We start from the raw sequence: 14,542 nt of genomic DNA on the forward strand, positions 1-14,542 counted from the left end.
TCATTCATCATATTAATGTTCATCCTTTCTATTTTTTAACCTTTTGGATTTGTTAAATTTGGAAGCAACCCCAAGAAATGTCTCTTCAACCCATGGCTTATCTATCTCATTTTTTGATCAAGCTCTTATAGATATTGCTGAATCTAAAGGAAAGGATACAGTAAACTTATAAATCTCTACATTTGAGGAACTTAAACAACTTTTACACTTTGATGAAACGATTAACGTCATAGAAGAAACATCCAACAAAGAAACTTCTGTATATATTTCAGAAGAAGAAGTAGAATCTCTTTCTTTTGATATAGAGCCTAACTTCCCGATGAATAAAACTGAACCACATTTCGATCATCCTGGAGAATCTTCTTTTCAAGGTGAAAGAAGAAAAATATCTAAAACTGAAAAAGGTCATAGAACTGGCTCTATGCCAGATCTTCCCACTGGAAACCCAAACCAGTTCGAAACAAACGTCCTCAATATTGACAACATTGAAACAAATAGAAAAGAAGTTATAGACAGATGGACTTCGGAAATAAGTCTAATCATTCAGATTAACAAAGAAAAATATGCAACAAAAGAATCTTACTTGAAAATTAGGGTCTTTAAGTTTCTTGGTTGTTTTTCATTTTATACATAGATTTGATTTTATGTATTGGTAATAGGCGATTGATCCTGCTCTTTATGCCTTTTAAGTTCATTGTTTTAGTTTCTTGGTCAATCATTTAGAATGAATCATAGTAAAATTTTGGGTGTTTTCCCCTTGTATATTTTGATGCTATCATTTTCTGTAGGCCCCTTTGATTCCTACTGTTGAATAGTAAAATTAGGTTATTGATATATAAAGTATAAAGTATTTTGTTAGATGAATAAAATCATGGTATGCTGTATTCATTTAGGTTATTGATTGATATAGTGGTCTTGATTATAAGGATCTTTCCTGGTTTAAATATTTCCTATTCTATTTAGTTATTTATTTAGATACAATTCTAGAGGATATATAGGGATATGATTATTCTGCTTTAAATAGCTGTCAATTAGCTTGTAAACTCTATAAATGAGTAATAACAAGAAGAAAAAATTTACAAGAGGAAATGGTGTGGGCTTCAGAATACAGGTTAAAAGGAGTCAAAGATATTTATTAACTCAGCATGTAAAAAATGCTTCTAGTGGTAATGAAACCAGTGTCTCCTCATGTCTGAAAGGTATTTATTATTCTCACAAATTTAGCAACTGTTGACTCGTTGATCCATTTACATGTTCTTTTTTTTCAGTTTAATTGTTATATTACCCATTTTACCTTCGAAAAATTAACCCAAATATAGATTTCAATTTTTGTTTATGAAAGCACTTAATTTGAAATTTCCACCAGTTACATTGGAGCTTTTTTAGGTTGTGCAACTAAACTTGTTGTTGAAGCAAAATCAAAAGCTAGCAGCGTATTTAACTTTTTCCTTTACTAATTTTTTTTGTTATGAATCTTATTATCATCTTGTTTTTTATACAGTTGCTATAATAGAAGAAGATACGCATATTTTTACTGAAATTCGATGCGTTTTTTTTATAGCTTTTACGTTTATATGCAAAATTAATCTACTTTAAATTGGCTCATCTATCCCATATTAATACAATTTTTCATCATCTTTTGGTGTGGCTGTAAAGTAAGCCCCTGATTTCTGTCTTGTAGACTAATTAAATAAGAAATTGCTATGCTTTCATTTATTTTCTTCTAACAATACTGGTGTCACTTATATAAGTGTAAGGGGTTATTTCTTCTTAACTTAATGAGCTTAATGGGTACTTAAGCACTTAATCTGGACAACTATATATGACTGTTTTTTTAGCTTAATATGGACAGAATAACTCAACAGGAAATCCAAGAAACCTGACTCAATGTATTAAGACACCAACATTTTACAGATTTGTCCTTTGTTTTTTTTTTTTTTTTTTTTTGTCTTTCAGTTTCTCCCATGTTAAAGTTGGCGAATACTGTTAAAGTGTTGAATATGTATTAGCTTTTTGGAAATTGAGGGTGAAATGGTCATTTAGTGTCACTTTACCTTTTGGTAATAAATCTTAAGATCATCTCTGCTTGTTTTCTGTAGTGAGTAAATGAATGTATCTTTTTGCTATGGTTTCTGTGTTTACTAAATGCATGTATGATGTATCTTTCTTTACTCATATTAGTCACACACTCAGATTCATAGTATTTCATTCTTTTTCTACAGTTTCTTATCAAGTCTTAAGATTATTAATGATCCCATCCTTTTATTGCAGTGTAATCATTATGATTATGTTCTTGAAATCCAAGATTATTAATGTTTTGATTTTGATTCTTAAGATCATCTCATCTTTTTGTACAACATTTTAACTTTCAAAGTTTTTCTTATCAAGTTTTTTACCTTGAAAAATTGCCAGTTATGGTATTGCACTTTCAGATTACTTATTTCAAGTGCTTTTACTTTCAAAAAACTAACCTAAATATTGCTTTCGGTTTTTTATTATGAAAGCACTTAATTTGCCAAATCTACCAATTATATCTCTTAAAAAGTTTCAGTTTTTTTCTGTTACACCATTGTGTCTCTCAAAACTTTTTCATATCAAGGCATTTTACTATGAAAAAATACCAGTTATAGCAATGTACTTTCAGTTTTCCTCTTTGAAAATTATTGTGCTTTTCAGTTTTGTTTGTGTTACAACATTTTGTATCTTTCAAATTTTTTCTTATCAAGTCTTACCAATTACAGCATTGTACTTCAGTTTTCTTATTTTAAGCATGTATCTTTTTGAAAAAATTAACCAAATTATTTGCAGCATCTAAGACATTTTACTTCGAAAAGTCTACGATTTTACATAACAGCCCTTAAGCTTTGCAAAAATGTGTGGATTTACCTTTTTGTGGATTTTAGTTAGGTTCACTAATACTGGATACTTGCAACTTCTTTTTCAATTTTACCTGGTAAAACTGAACATATCTGCTAAACTTAAGGGCTTTTATGAAGAAAAAAAACCGAACGTTTATGCCAAACTTAAGGGCTTTAATGAACCAAAAATACACAAAAGGGTAAAATTCATAAAAAAAAAGTTGTAGTTATTTGGTATTAGCGAACCTAAAATCCACAAAAGGGTAAATCTAGACATTTCTGCCAAACTTAAGGGCTTTTATGTCATTATTTATTTTCTTTTTATAAGCACATTTCCCTTTGAAAGATCAACACATTTATAGCATTGCACTTTTCAATGTTTTTTGTGCTACAAAATTGCAACTTTCAACTTTCTTCTTATTAAGGCAATTTATTTTGAAAATCTACAAGTTACAGCATTGTACTTTCAGTTTTTTTCTTTTAAATTATAAGCCTATATCCTTTTCAAAAATCAACCCAATTGGTTTCTATTTTACTTTGAAAAATGGGTTAATGTCAGTGTAGCCCAACCAAGTATCGGTTTCTATTTTAAATGATCCCTCTTGTTATTTTTTTGCATCCTACCTACCTAAAGGCATTAACTTTTAAAATGCCCTTTTGTAAAAAATGTAGGGTTTACAGACAAATCAACTATGTAAAGTTTCCAAGAACATTAGGAACAACACTACCCAACTCCATCTGGTATTTTCCCTTTTCTTATAAACACGTTTCCCTTTAAAAATCAATTGAAAAAAAACATTGTATTTTAGTTTTGTTTCAATTTCTACATTGTCACTTTCAAACTTTTTCTTATCAAGGCTATCTACCAAATATCGCCTTGTACTTTCAGTTTTCTTATTATAAGCACATTTTTCTTTGAAAAATCAACCCAACTATCTGTTGGTTGATTTTTAATTTACAATTACAATTAATGGGATATCAGAGTCACATATATCAAATGTACTTCTCTTGGTCTTGGATGATATAATTTTGTTGGTTGAGTTTTATGTACTTTACTTATGTGAATCTTTTGTCTGTTATATTGGTGACTTTACATTTCTCCCCATTGTTTCAGTTCTTAATCCAGGTATGTTCTATTCTATTAAACATCTGTATATATTTTGTTGTGTGCTCTAAATTCTTGCTGTATATATTAGTTTACATTGATCAGCATTTCAAACTTCAATAAGATAATGGATCAAATGCAATAAACAGCAAAATACATTTCCTATTCGAAAAAATTTCGTCAAGGCTTTTTTTGAAAAATCTACCACTTAAAGCAGTTTACTTTAAGTTTTTCTTATTTTAAGCATCTTTCTGTTACAATCTTGTAACTTTCAAAGTTTTTTTCTTCTCGAGGTATTTTACGTTGAAAATTCCATCATTTTTTTAATTAAGGCATTTACATTGAAAAATCCATCATTTTTATATAAATATTGAAAAGTCTATCACTTAGAGCATTGTACTTTTTATTTTTAATATAAGAACATTTTTCTTATAAATATTGAAAAGTCTATCACTTATTTTTACTTTTGTTTTTGTTACATCAAATGTTTTCACCTTAAAATACTGTACTTTGGATATCAATCGAATTATAGCATTGCACTTTTCAGTTTTCTTTTTGTTATGACTTTCCTATTTTTAAATTCTTTTCTATCAAAGCTTTTTGTTATGAGTTTACTATTTTTAATTTCTTTTCTATCAAAGCAGTTTTACTTTGGGGGCTTTTTGGGGTCATGCAATTTCATTTTATCTGAACTATCAGAATTCATAAATGTCTATCAGACGATATTTTTCTCTTAAAATAGTTGCGACGTGTCTTGTTAATGAGAAGACTTTATTCATAAATAGGAGGTGTTTATAATTCCTTTTTGGGTTTCTGGTTTTCTTTCTCTTGCACCTAATGTGGTATCATAACTTTGTTAAATTATTTTAAAACAAATTTTCCATTCTTAACTCTTTTTTTGGAGAGTAGTGTAATTATCTTGAAATCTAAGATTAATAATGATTATAAATCTTAAAGATCATTTCATCTTTTCTCTAAAATTCAGTTTTAATGTTAAGAAATAAGAGCTTCTTTCCTTTTATACATTTTGTACTGGTTTTGCTTATATTTTGATTTCATGCAATTTTGATGACTCCTAATGTTGAATTTGGGTCTAGTGATGAATAGTAAAATTAGGCCCCTTTCATGGTTTTTCTTATTAAGGCATTTATACTTTCAAAATACTTGCAGTTTTCTGGATTCTACTTCCATTTTGTTAATTATACACACGTTTTCATTTAAAAAAATCAACCGTGTGTGGTGGTAAATTTCAATTGAATACGTTTGTCTTTATTTACTCACTAACTCTATATGTATTCCTAGTCATCATATTTATACATAACAATGTTATCAACTTTTATCATTTTGCGCTTAAAATTTAGATTATTAAAACCTTCATCTTTTCTTTTGTAGTTTCTATATAGATTCCCAAACCTTGATGCATCTTTACTTATATTCCATTATTGTCAACTCTTGCATGGTTGTAATTTGAAATTGAGTTTGTTTGTCTTATCTTTTTTCACCTCCTTCATTCATATCCACAGGCATCTTATTGTATGTATAACAATATATTAATTTATGTTCTTGAAATATTGATTGCTAAACTTTTGATAATCCTAAGATCATACCTACAGTTGCTATTGTTGCACCTAATTCATGTATGTTTAATCAAATTCATTTATTAGCATGATGGTAAATAGCAATTGAGTAATGTAGTAAGGAATTACTTTCTACCCTTTATGATTTTGTATATCATGAGCTATTAGTTTCTCATGTTTTCATACATTTGCTTTTTTTTTCTTCAACTATTATTATTTTCAGACATGAGCAATGCAATGATAAATATATTCAATGTTTTATACATTGCCTTCTTATTTAGAGATATAAGTTGTTTGTTTCTCATGTGTGTGCATCAATTTTTTTCTTATGAATATTAACCACATCTCATATTGTTCTACAACCTGTGATGACATCACAAAATACATGTAAGTTTACTTATATTTAGTTTTTGTCAACTCTTGTGTGCATCAAATTTTTTTTCTTATGAATATTAACACTATCCAACTCCATTTGGTATTTTCCCTTTTCTTATAAACACATTTCCCTTTAAAAATCAATTGAAAAAAAGCATTGTATTTTAGTTTTGTTTCAATTACTACATTGTCACTTTCAAACTTTTTCTTATCAAGGCTATCTACCAAATACCGCCTTGCACTTTCAGTTTTCTTATTATAAACACATTTTTCTTTGAAAAATCAACCCAACTATCTGTTGGTTGGTTTTTAATTTACAATTACAAATAATGGGATATCAGAGTCACATATATCAAATGTACTTCTCTTGGATGATATAGGTAAATACAATGAAGATGTATAATTTTGTTGGTTGAGTTTTATGTACTTTACTTGTGTGAATCTTTTGTCTGTTATATTGGTGACTTCACATTTCTCCCCATTGTTTCAGTTCTTAATCCAGGTATGTTCTATTCTATTAAACATCTGTATATATTTTGTTGTGTGCTCTAAATTCTTGTTGTATGTATTAATTTACATTGATCAGCATTTCAAACTTCAATAAGATAATGGATCAAATGCAATAAATAGCAAAATACATTCATTTGTTTCTTTTATTGCATTGTAACTTTCATGTTTTTTCTTATCAAGGTATTTTACATTGAAAAATCTACCATTTATAGCAATGCATTTTTCAATTTTCTTACTATAAGCACATTTTCTATTTGAGAATTAGCAACATTGTAACTTTCATGTTTTTTCTTCTCAAAGCATTTTACTTATGAAAAATCTTCCATTTATAGCAATGTAATTTTTTTCTTATGAATATTAACATCATCTCATCTTGTTCTACAACTTGTGATGGCATCACAAAATACATGCAAGTTTACTCATATTTAGTTTTTGTCAACTCTTGTATGGTGGTAAATTTAAATTGTGCCGGGTTGTCTTTCTTATTAACCTAGTATATTCATACGGCTACGCATCCATACTCTCAAGCATCCTATCATTAGATATGATGATTTTTGTAAATCTTTCGGTGTGTCTCGTTCCTTAATCTACTTTAGGGTTTCTTTAAATGGCTCATTTATTCCATCTTTCTTATTTGCTTAATAACCTTTGGATTTTATTCATTGGGAGGTGACACTTTTTGGTATCTCCTTTTGGAAGTGGAGGAACTCATTTCTCTTTTCTTATTCACATGTCTATCTATATAATCATATTCTAGCATTGTTTCTTTCCAAGATTTTCTTAACAAGGCATCTTGCATTGAAAAACCCAACAATTTTTTTCTTATAAATTTTGAAAAGTCTATCACTTAGAGCGTTGTACTTTCATTTTTATTAGAAAAACATTTTTCTTTTGAAAAATCAATCCATTTATAGGCATAGCATTGCACTTTTTACTTTTGTTTTTGTTACATCTTGTAAATCTCAAATGTTTTCACCTTAAGATATTGTACTTTGGAAATCAATCGAATTATAACATTGCACTTTTAAGTTTTCTTTCATTATGACTTTGTTATTTTTAAATTCTTTTCTATCAAACCAGTTTTACTTTGGGGGCTTTTCACCTTGTATCTTTTTGGGGTCATGCAATTTCATTTTTTTTTTTGGAAACGACAATTTGTATTAAAAAACAACCCGACTTAGCAATTAACTAGCGAGGGAAAGGAGAATAGAACAGGAAAACAAACAAAAGGAAAAGACAATTACAAGAAATGAGATACAATGATATTAAGAGTGAATGGAGAAGAAATCCAATCTTTCCATTCGCATAATCCACCTTTGCCCCTGCATTTTGTCCAAAAGAAAACCACTGACTTGATTGTCCTTGAACTATTTGTTGGATTAGAAAGACCCCTTTGAACACCCGATCATTTCGATATTTCCACAACTTCCAGATTAACCCATGGCGATGAATCTCTTCCATTTCATGCGGCTACAGCCTCAATTCGCTTCAAACTGAGTAGATCTTCCACAGATGAGAAATTCTCCTGTTGAATACCACACCATGTGAATATTTGTTTCATGACCTCGCATGAAAAAGGGCACGAAATGAGAATGTGGTCCAAACATTCAGTACCGTTAATACAAGCGCTACTATTCTCGTGTTCAATGTAAATCCCCCTAACTCTTAAGGCCACCGCAGATGGTATCTTCTTTTGTAGGGCTCGCCATATAAAACAATTAACTTTGACTTGGGATACCTTATTCCATCTAAAGCTCGATGTTGAACGATTGGGGTATATAAGTTGATCAAGTTTCCTTCTTAACGTACATACAATGAAAGGACGGCTAGTATCAATTGCATATTTCCATTTATCGTCACCATGTATCAATTGCACCACTGATAAGTCTATTTTGAGATTGACAATGTTGTTTGATTCGCTTTCATCTTCACTCGAGATTTCCAATGCCCCTCAAAGTTTCCATCTTCAATTCTTTCAGCCATAGTGTATTTCTTCCTGGATTCGAGTTCTAAGTAAGAGATGGATATTTTTCGCCAGGGTGTTACTGGTCCTAACCATTTGTCATGCCAGAATAGGGTGTTCTCGCCTGATTTTACCCGTAGTTTGAACACGTCATCAATTTCAAGTCCAGATTTCTTGATTTCTTTTTTGCACTTTGCAATATTGTTCTACACTCCCTTGATTTTACCCGTAGTTTGAACACGTCATCAATTTCAAGTCCAAATTTCTTGATTTCTTTTTTGCACTTTGCAATATTGTTCTACACTCCCCTGATTTTCTTGTTTGACAAATAAGCATGAGGTTTATTGGTTAGGTTATGGTTTCCTCTTATGACTTTCACCTAAAGCGAGTCTGTTTCAACTTGACTAATAGGCTTGTGTTCATTGTACGAATAGTTCCTACGCCCAGATCTCCTTCAGTTTTAGGGGCAACAACTTTGTCCCAAGACACCCAGTGGATTTCCTTATTGCTTTCGTTACCGCCCCATAGACATCTTCGTCTAATTTGTTTCAGTTTTTCCATTATAGCCACCAGTGCTTTAAAGAGGGAAAGGAAGTAGGTAGGGAGGTTCCTAATACCGAGGTGATTAGTGTCATTCTGCCACTAAATGAGAGTGTTTTTGATTTCAGCTTGGAGTTGATTTTGTTTATATGATTGGTTTCCAGCTTTTTATTAAAGTCATATTTGTTCCAACTAGGACTCTAAGGTAGTTGAATGGAAGTGAACCCACTTCACACCCAAGGATGTTAGCCTAAGTCTTAGTCTCTTAACTGAAGCCCCGATTCCGAAAACCTTTGATTTGTGAAAATTTACTTTAAGACTTGATGATACATTGAAGCATTTTAAAATGCTAGCTAAGTTTTTCAGATTAGATCTTGACCATTCTCCCGCGAATAAGGCATCATCTACGTAGAACATGTGTGATAGGATTGGACCGTGATTCAGGATTTGGATGCCTTTGAAAATTCCTTTATCCCTCGCCGCCTCCATAGCTACAATGAGGCCTTCCATGGCTATAATAAAGAGGAAGGGGAAAGGGGATCACCATGACGAACACCTTCTGTGATTTCAAATTCTTCCGATGGGGAACCATTAATAAGTACCGAGGCTCAAGATGACTTGAGGCATACACATACCCATTGTCTCCATTTACTTCCAAATCTCATCTGTGAGTCGAGGTATTCCTAGTTGATAGAGTCGAATGTTTTGTCAAAGTCAACCCTAAACATCAATATCTGCTTCTTGACTTTGACCATGAAAGGAGCTCGTTTATCACTAATGGGCCGTCAAGTATGCTTCTACCTTCCACATAAGCTGATTGTACATCTCCAATAAGGTCCCCAATAACAGATTTGATTCGGATGGCCAAGATTTTTGATATGATTTTATATATGCGGCCAATACGGCTAATGGGACGGTAATCAGTGAAGTCGATTGAATCTTTAACCTTAGGAACAAGGGACATGAACGATGAATTAAAGCCTCTTGCAAAAGTCCCAAATTTGTCGAAATGTAAAACAAAGTTCATCATATCGCCTTTAGTTATCTCCCAGTAAGTTTTTAAGAATTTGAAAGTTAGGCCATCGGGACCTGGTGCCTTTTCGCTTCCACAAGCCCATACCGCATCCTTTAGCTCCTTATGACTAAATGGAGCTTCAAGTTTGATCGCGTGCATCATGGATAGGGATTTGAAGTAGGGACCGAGTAGTTTGGGTCACGAAATCCTGGTCTCGGTGAACTTGTTTTTGAAAAAGTGAAGAGCCTCTAACTTGACTTCGGAGGCATCTGTGCTCCATTTCCCATTTATCGTTAGCCCGTTGATTCTATTCTTCTTATTCTTAATGTTGATGTATCCATGAAATTTTTTTGAATTTTCATCTCCTTCTACATTCCATTTCACCTTGGCTTTTTGTTTCAAGTCAAGCACAACTAGTTTTTCTAATTCTAGTAATTTTTGTAGGACAAGGTTCCTAGTTTCTAGATCAAGATCGGTTAATGGTCTTGACTCTGCTACCTTTTCGATTAATGCAACCTTTGATTTGATTTCGAGTAACTCGTGATTAGTCTCCTCATGAGATGTGATGGTTAGTTTGAGAGGTGGAGGGCATAATCTAGTTTTTGCAGCAAGATACGCATTTAGATTGCCATATCCTCATAAATCCTCCCATGCTTTCTTTACAGTGTCGTCAAAACCATCTTTTTGTAACCATGAATTGAATAGTTTGAAATGTGGAGGGCCATAATCTGCAGATGTGGTGATTAGGGTGACAGGGCAATGATCAGATAATTCTTGTGGTTGTGTTGTGACAACTAATAATGGAAACGCAGCAAGGAAGTTTGGACAGACCAAAAATCTGTCGAGCTTGCTCAATTTTGCACCGACCCTTGTCATGTATGTGTATGTTTCACCTCCCATCCCGAAGTCCTGTAAATTTGTCAATTGAATGAATTCATTAAAGTAGACCCGATTTTGCACTTTTGATTGCTAATAACTCCTGCCATATTCTTTTTGTTCTCCAAGGTTGTGTGGCCCATATATGTTTGCAAGTACTGTATCCCCATCGATTCCAATCCATTTTCCTATGATTATAAGGTAATGATTTGAGAACATCCTTTATTCCATTCCATATTGATAATAGACCACCTGATCTACTAGGTGAGTTTACCACTTCATAATCGAAGTCGTAAGATCCCTAACATCCCTGTATCCCTGTATATAAATTCTTTCAAACTTAGTTATTTGTGTTTCTTGTATCCCCATGAAGTTTGTATTATGTAAATGCTCCAATCTCCTAATCCATTTGAGTTCTCACCGATGTCAGCCTCTGTTTCTGCTAGTGATGTGTCACCAATATTGATTTGGAAAGCAATCTCTACTCCAATGGCAATCAATATTTTGGGCTTGAGGAGATTTGAATGAGAATAAGGATGCGTTATTAGGGATTGACCCAAAGCATCCAAGTGAGACTAAATTCTTCGGTGCTCTAGGAATATAAGTTTTAGGTGGCCTAATTGTGGAGGTGTGATCTGTAATAGGTACAACCGACTCTTGATATGACCTAGCACCCTTGTTGGGGATATCAAGCAACACACCTATATTTTGACCAGTTAATGAGCCATCATGCGTTGACTCGTGAATTGGTACCAACGGTACATTGATTGGTGACTCTTCACATCCTATCTTCCCAGTTCCGGTGTTTTTGACGGTGGTACTACGACTGCCAGAGTGTGGTCGCCATTCAGTTGGCTGTTATTCGCCACCGTGTCGTCTAGGCGGATTTCTGCTTCTTCTGGTTCACCTGTCTCGTCTTCCATCCATGTTTCAGAAATTCCTTCTGGATCGTCTTCTTCCTCATCTACTAAGATAAAAGCTCTCGACGAAATTCGTTTCCATCCAAGTTAATGGTTACGACCTCTAACCTATTGCTAACAAATACATTCCTACTACCAACTACTTCTACTAAGATAGGGGTACTTAGCCTAAGAGGTGATAACTTAAAGTTTCTTACCAAATTCATGCGATATAAATGAATGATCTACTTCAGAATCAAATAATATATTTGTAGGAATTTGAATAACTAAACTCACATCGCCCCAGGATCAAATAATCTAGTCCTTGATAACTTTCTGGGTCATCATTATTTCCTTCCCAGACCGTTTATGGATGAGAAGGAATTGGTTCGTTGTTGACTTGTTCAACAACTACTAGCTCGTTGATCACTGGCGCTCCTCTTCTATATTAGCTAGCTCTTTAGCCAAGAGCTCCCTAAACTCACATCGCTGCTGATCGAGCATCAATTGCATCATCGTCCGAGCTTCATTAATCGAGATTTGAACAACGACGTTCTGAGGTGTTGGACCTCCTTCGTTATTGACGACTCTTCCGCTCCTAGTGATCATCATGACGTTCTATAGTCGTAGAGGCGAGTAGTTTCATACGTCAATATATTACTTACTATATATATATATATATATATACACACACACACACACACACACATTTAGCACATAATTAGCAGTTAAGGTATCTTCCTATATTATGCTAGTGCTAGTGTCTAAAGCTACTAAGGGGTCGTTTGATTTCCTTTCTAATTGGATCCAAAGCTAGGACCCGGTCCTCAGTCCAAAATAGCTTGTTTGTTTTCCCTTTCTCCACCCTTGGACTTGGTCCAAATTAAGGACTCGGTACCCAATTTTGTGTTGATTCGGTCCGCTAGAAAAAAATATATGACTGGAAAATGGACGCAGTGTACCCTTATGTTCTCCATCTCCACCACGCCTGCTTTTTCTTCCTACTTCACTTGCCAAACGCCAACACCATTCAACAAGACCCTCACCTGACGGTTTCCTCCTCCAGCAAGCCTTTTCTCCTCCGACGTTGCCTTCCTTTGGTGTTGCCTTCCTCTAGCGCCTTATTCCCGCCTCGATCTCCAAACCGGTAAGTTCTTTTCTCCTATTGTGAGTTCGATTTTCTCCTCTGTTAAATTGAAATTGAAATCATTTTTCTCCTCTGTGAAATTGAAATTGACATCTCCATCTAAATCACAGCCTCTAGAGTTTATGAACATGAAATCAATTCTTCCAATCTAGAAAGAATAGAAGGAGAAAACATTTTTGTTGGGTTAAACAAGTCAATTTTAGATTACAGATTAACATAGATTCCTTTCTTCATTCTCTATATGACTACAAGGTTTAGTATGTGGACATATATATGATCTTAAACAAGCTATAATTGTGGATTTTGAAGGTTTTGATTCCAATTGGATATGGTACAAAAGAAATGGAAGTTGTTATAATGGTAAACATCCTTCGCCAAGCTGGGGACCATGTGGTTCTTTCTTCAGTAGAGCCTCAACTAGAAGTCAAACTTTCAGGTGGCACCATACTTGTTGTAGACATTTCCATTTCTGAATGTTCAGATCAAATCTTTGATCTTGTTGCACTTCCTGTAAGTTAATAATTTTCATCTCCACTTTATAATTTCTGTCTGAAATCCCTGTTTGTAACCAATGGTTTTATGGTATTTCTTTTAGGGAGGAATGTATGGTTCTGTTCGATTAAGAGATTGTAAAACACTCGAAGCAATTACCAGAAAACAAGCTGAGGAAAAACGGTTATATGGAGCTATTTGTGCTGCTCCAGCTATCACACTTTTACCTTGGGGTCTTTAAAAAAGAAAGAAGGTATTCTATATATTAATCTTTTTTATATGTTACTTACTCAAAGACCAAAAATGTAATTTACTCTATATTTTTTAATTACGAGTTTATATTCCCATTTTCAGACAACTTGTCATCCAACATTTATACACAAACTCCCAACATTTCGGGTAGTTAAAACAAATCTTCAAATTTCAGAGGAATTAACAACAAGTTGAGGCCCTGGAACTTGCTTTCAATTCTCTGTTTCATTAGTTGAACAGCTTTCCACTTTAAATTTAGACAATTTAACTTTCATTTTACAACATTAACCTGTGTTAATAACTTTTCTTTTAAAGCAATGTACTGTGTTTTACTTCATTTTTGTAGAATTCTACTTTTATTGTTTTTTTTTATCTAAAATAGGGTCACATAAAATGGGGGAAAATGTTGTAAAATGGGAAAGAATGTTGTAAAATGGAAGTTGATAAAAGGAATTATTAAAAAAAATGTTGTTTGAGGGTAATATAGTCAGTTTGCACAGTTAGTCAGATGTAAAATCAAACAACAAGTTTCAGTTAGAAGTTAACCTAGTCAGAACTTCTAACCCAACCTGCTTCTTACCCAGCTCTAACCCGGTTAGCAACTATCAAACGACCCCTAAGGCATTTATCCTAAAGTATTCTATCGCACACCTCACCGATTATACTTAGCTTCTAAGTTTAAGTCTATAATTTTCCTAAATTCCTAGTTCTTTTAGACTAATGCTCTGATACCAACTGTGACATCCCCTATTTTTTAGAACCAATTAAAACATTTTCTTTACGCTTTATATAATTGAGATGTGGAAAATTCCCAGTTTAAACAAAACATTTTTGAGATAACAAAAGTTATTTCATTTATTTAAAACCTTGGGGATGTCATTCGTTCATATCCAAACATACATTACAACGTAAAATATAAAAGGTCATGAAACT

At 33.0% G+C, this 14,542-nt stretch overlaps 1 pseudogene; it reads left to right on the plus strand.

The window, feature by feature from the left end:
• Positions 1-12,665: 12,665 nt before the first annotated feature.
• Positions 12,666-13,897, plus strand: LOC145113966 (protein DJ-1 homolog C-like; annotated as a pseudogene).
• Positions 13,898-14,542: the final 645 nt, after the last annotated feature.

The sequence above is a fragment of the Lactuca virosa genome, chromosome 5 (genome assembly GCF_052849685.1).
Source record: "Lactuca virosa cultivar CGN04683 chromosome 5, Lactuca_virosa_CGN04683_v6, whole genome shotgun sequence".
Taxonomy (NCBI): domain Eukaryota; kingdom Viridiplantae; phylum Streptophyta; class Magnoliopsida; order Asterales; family Asteraceae; genus Lactuca; species Lactuca virosa.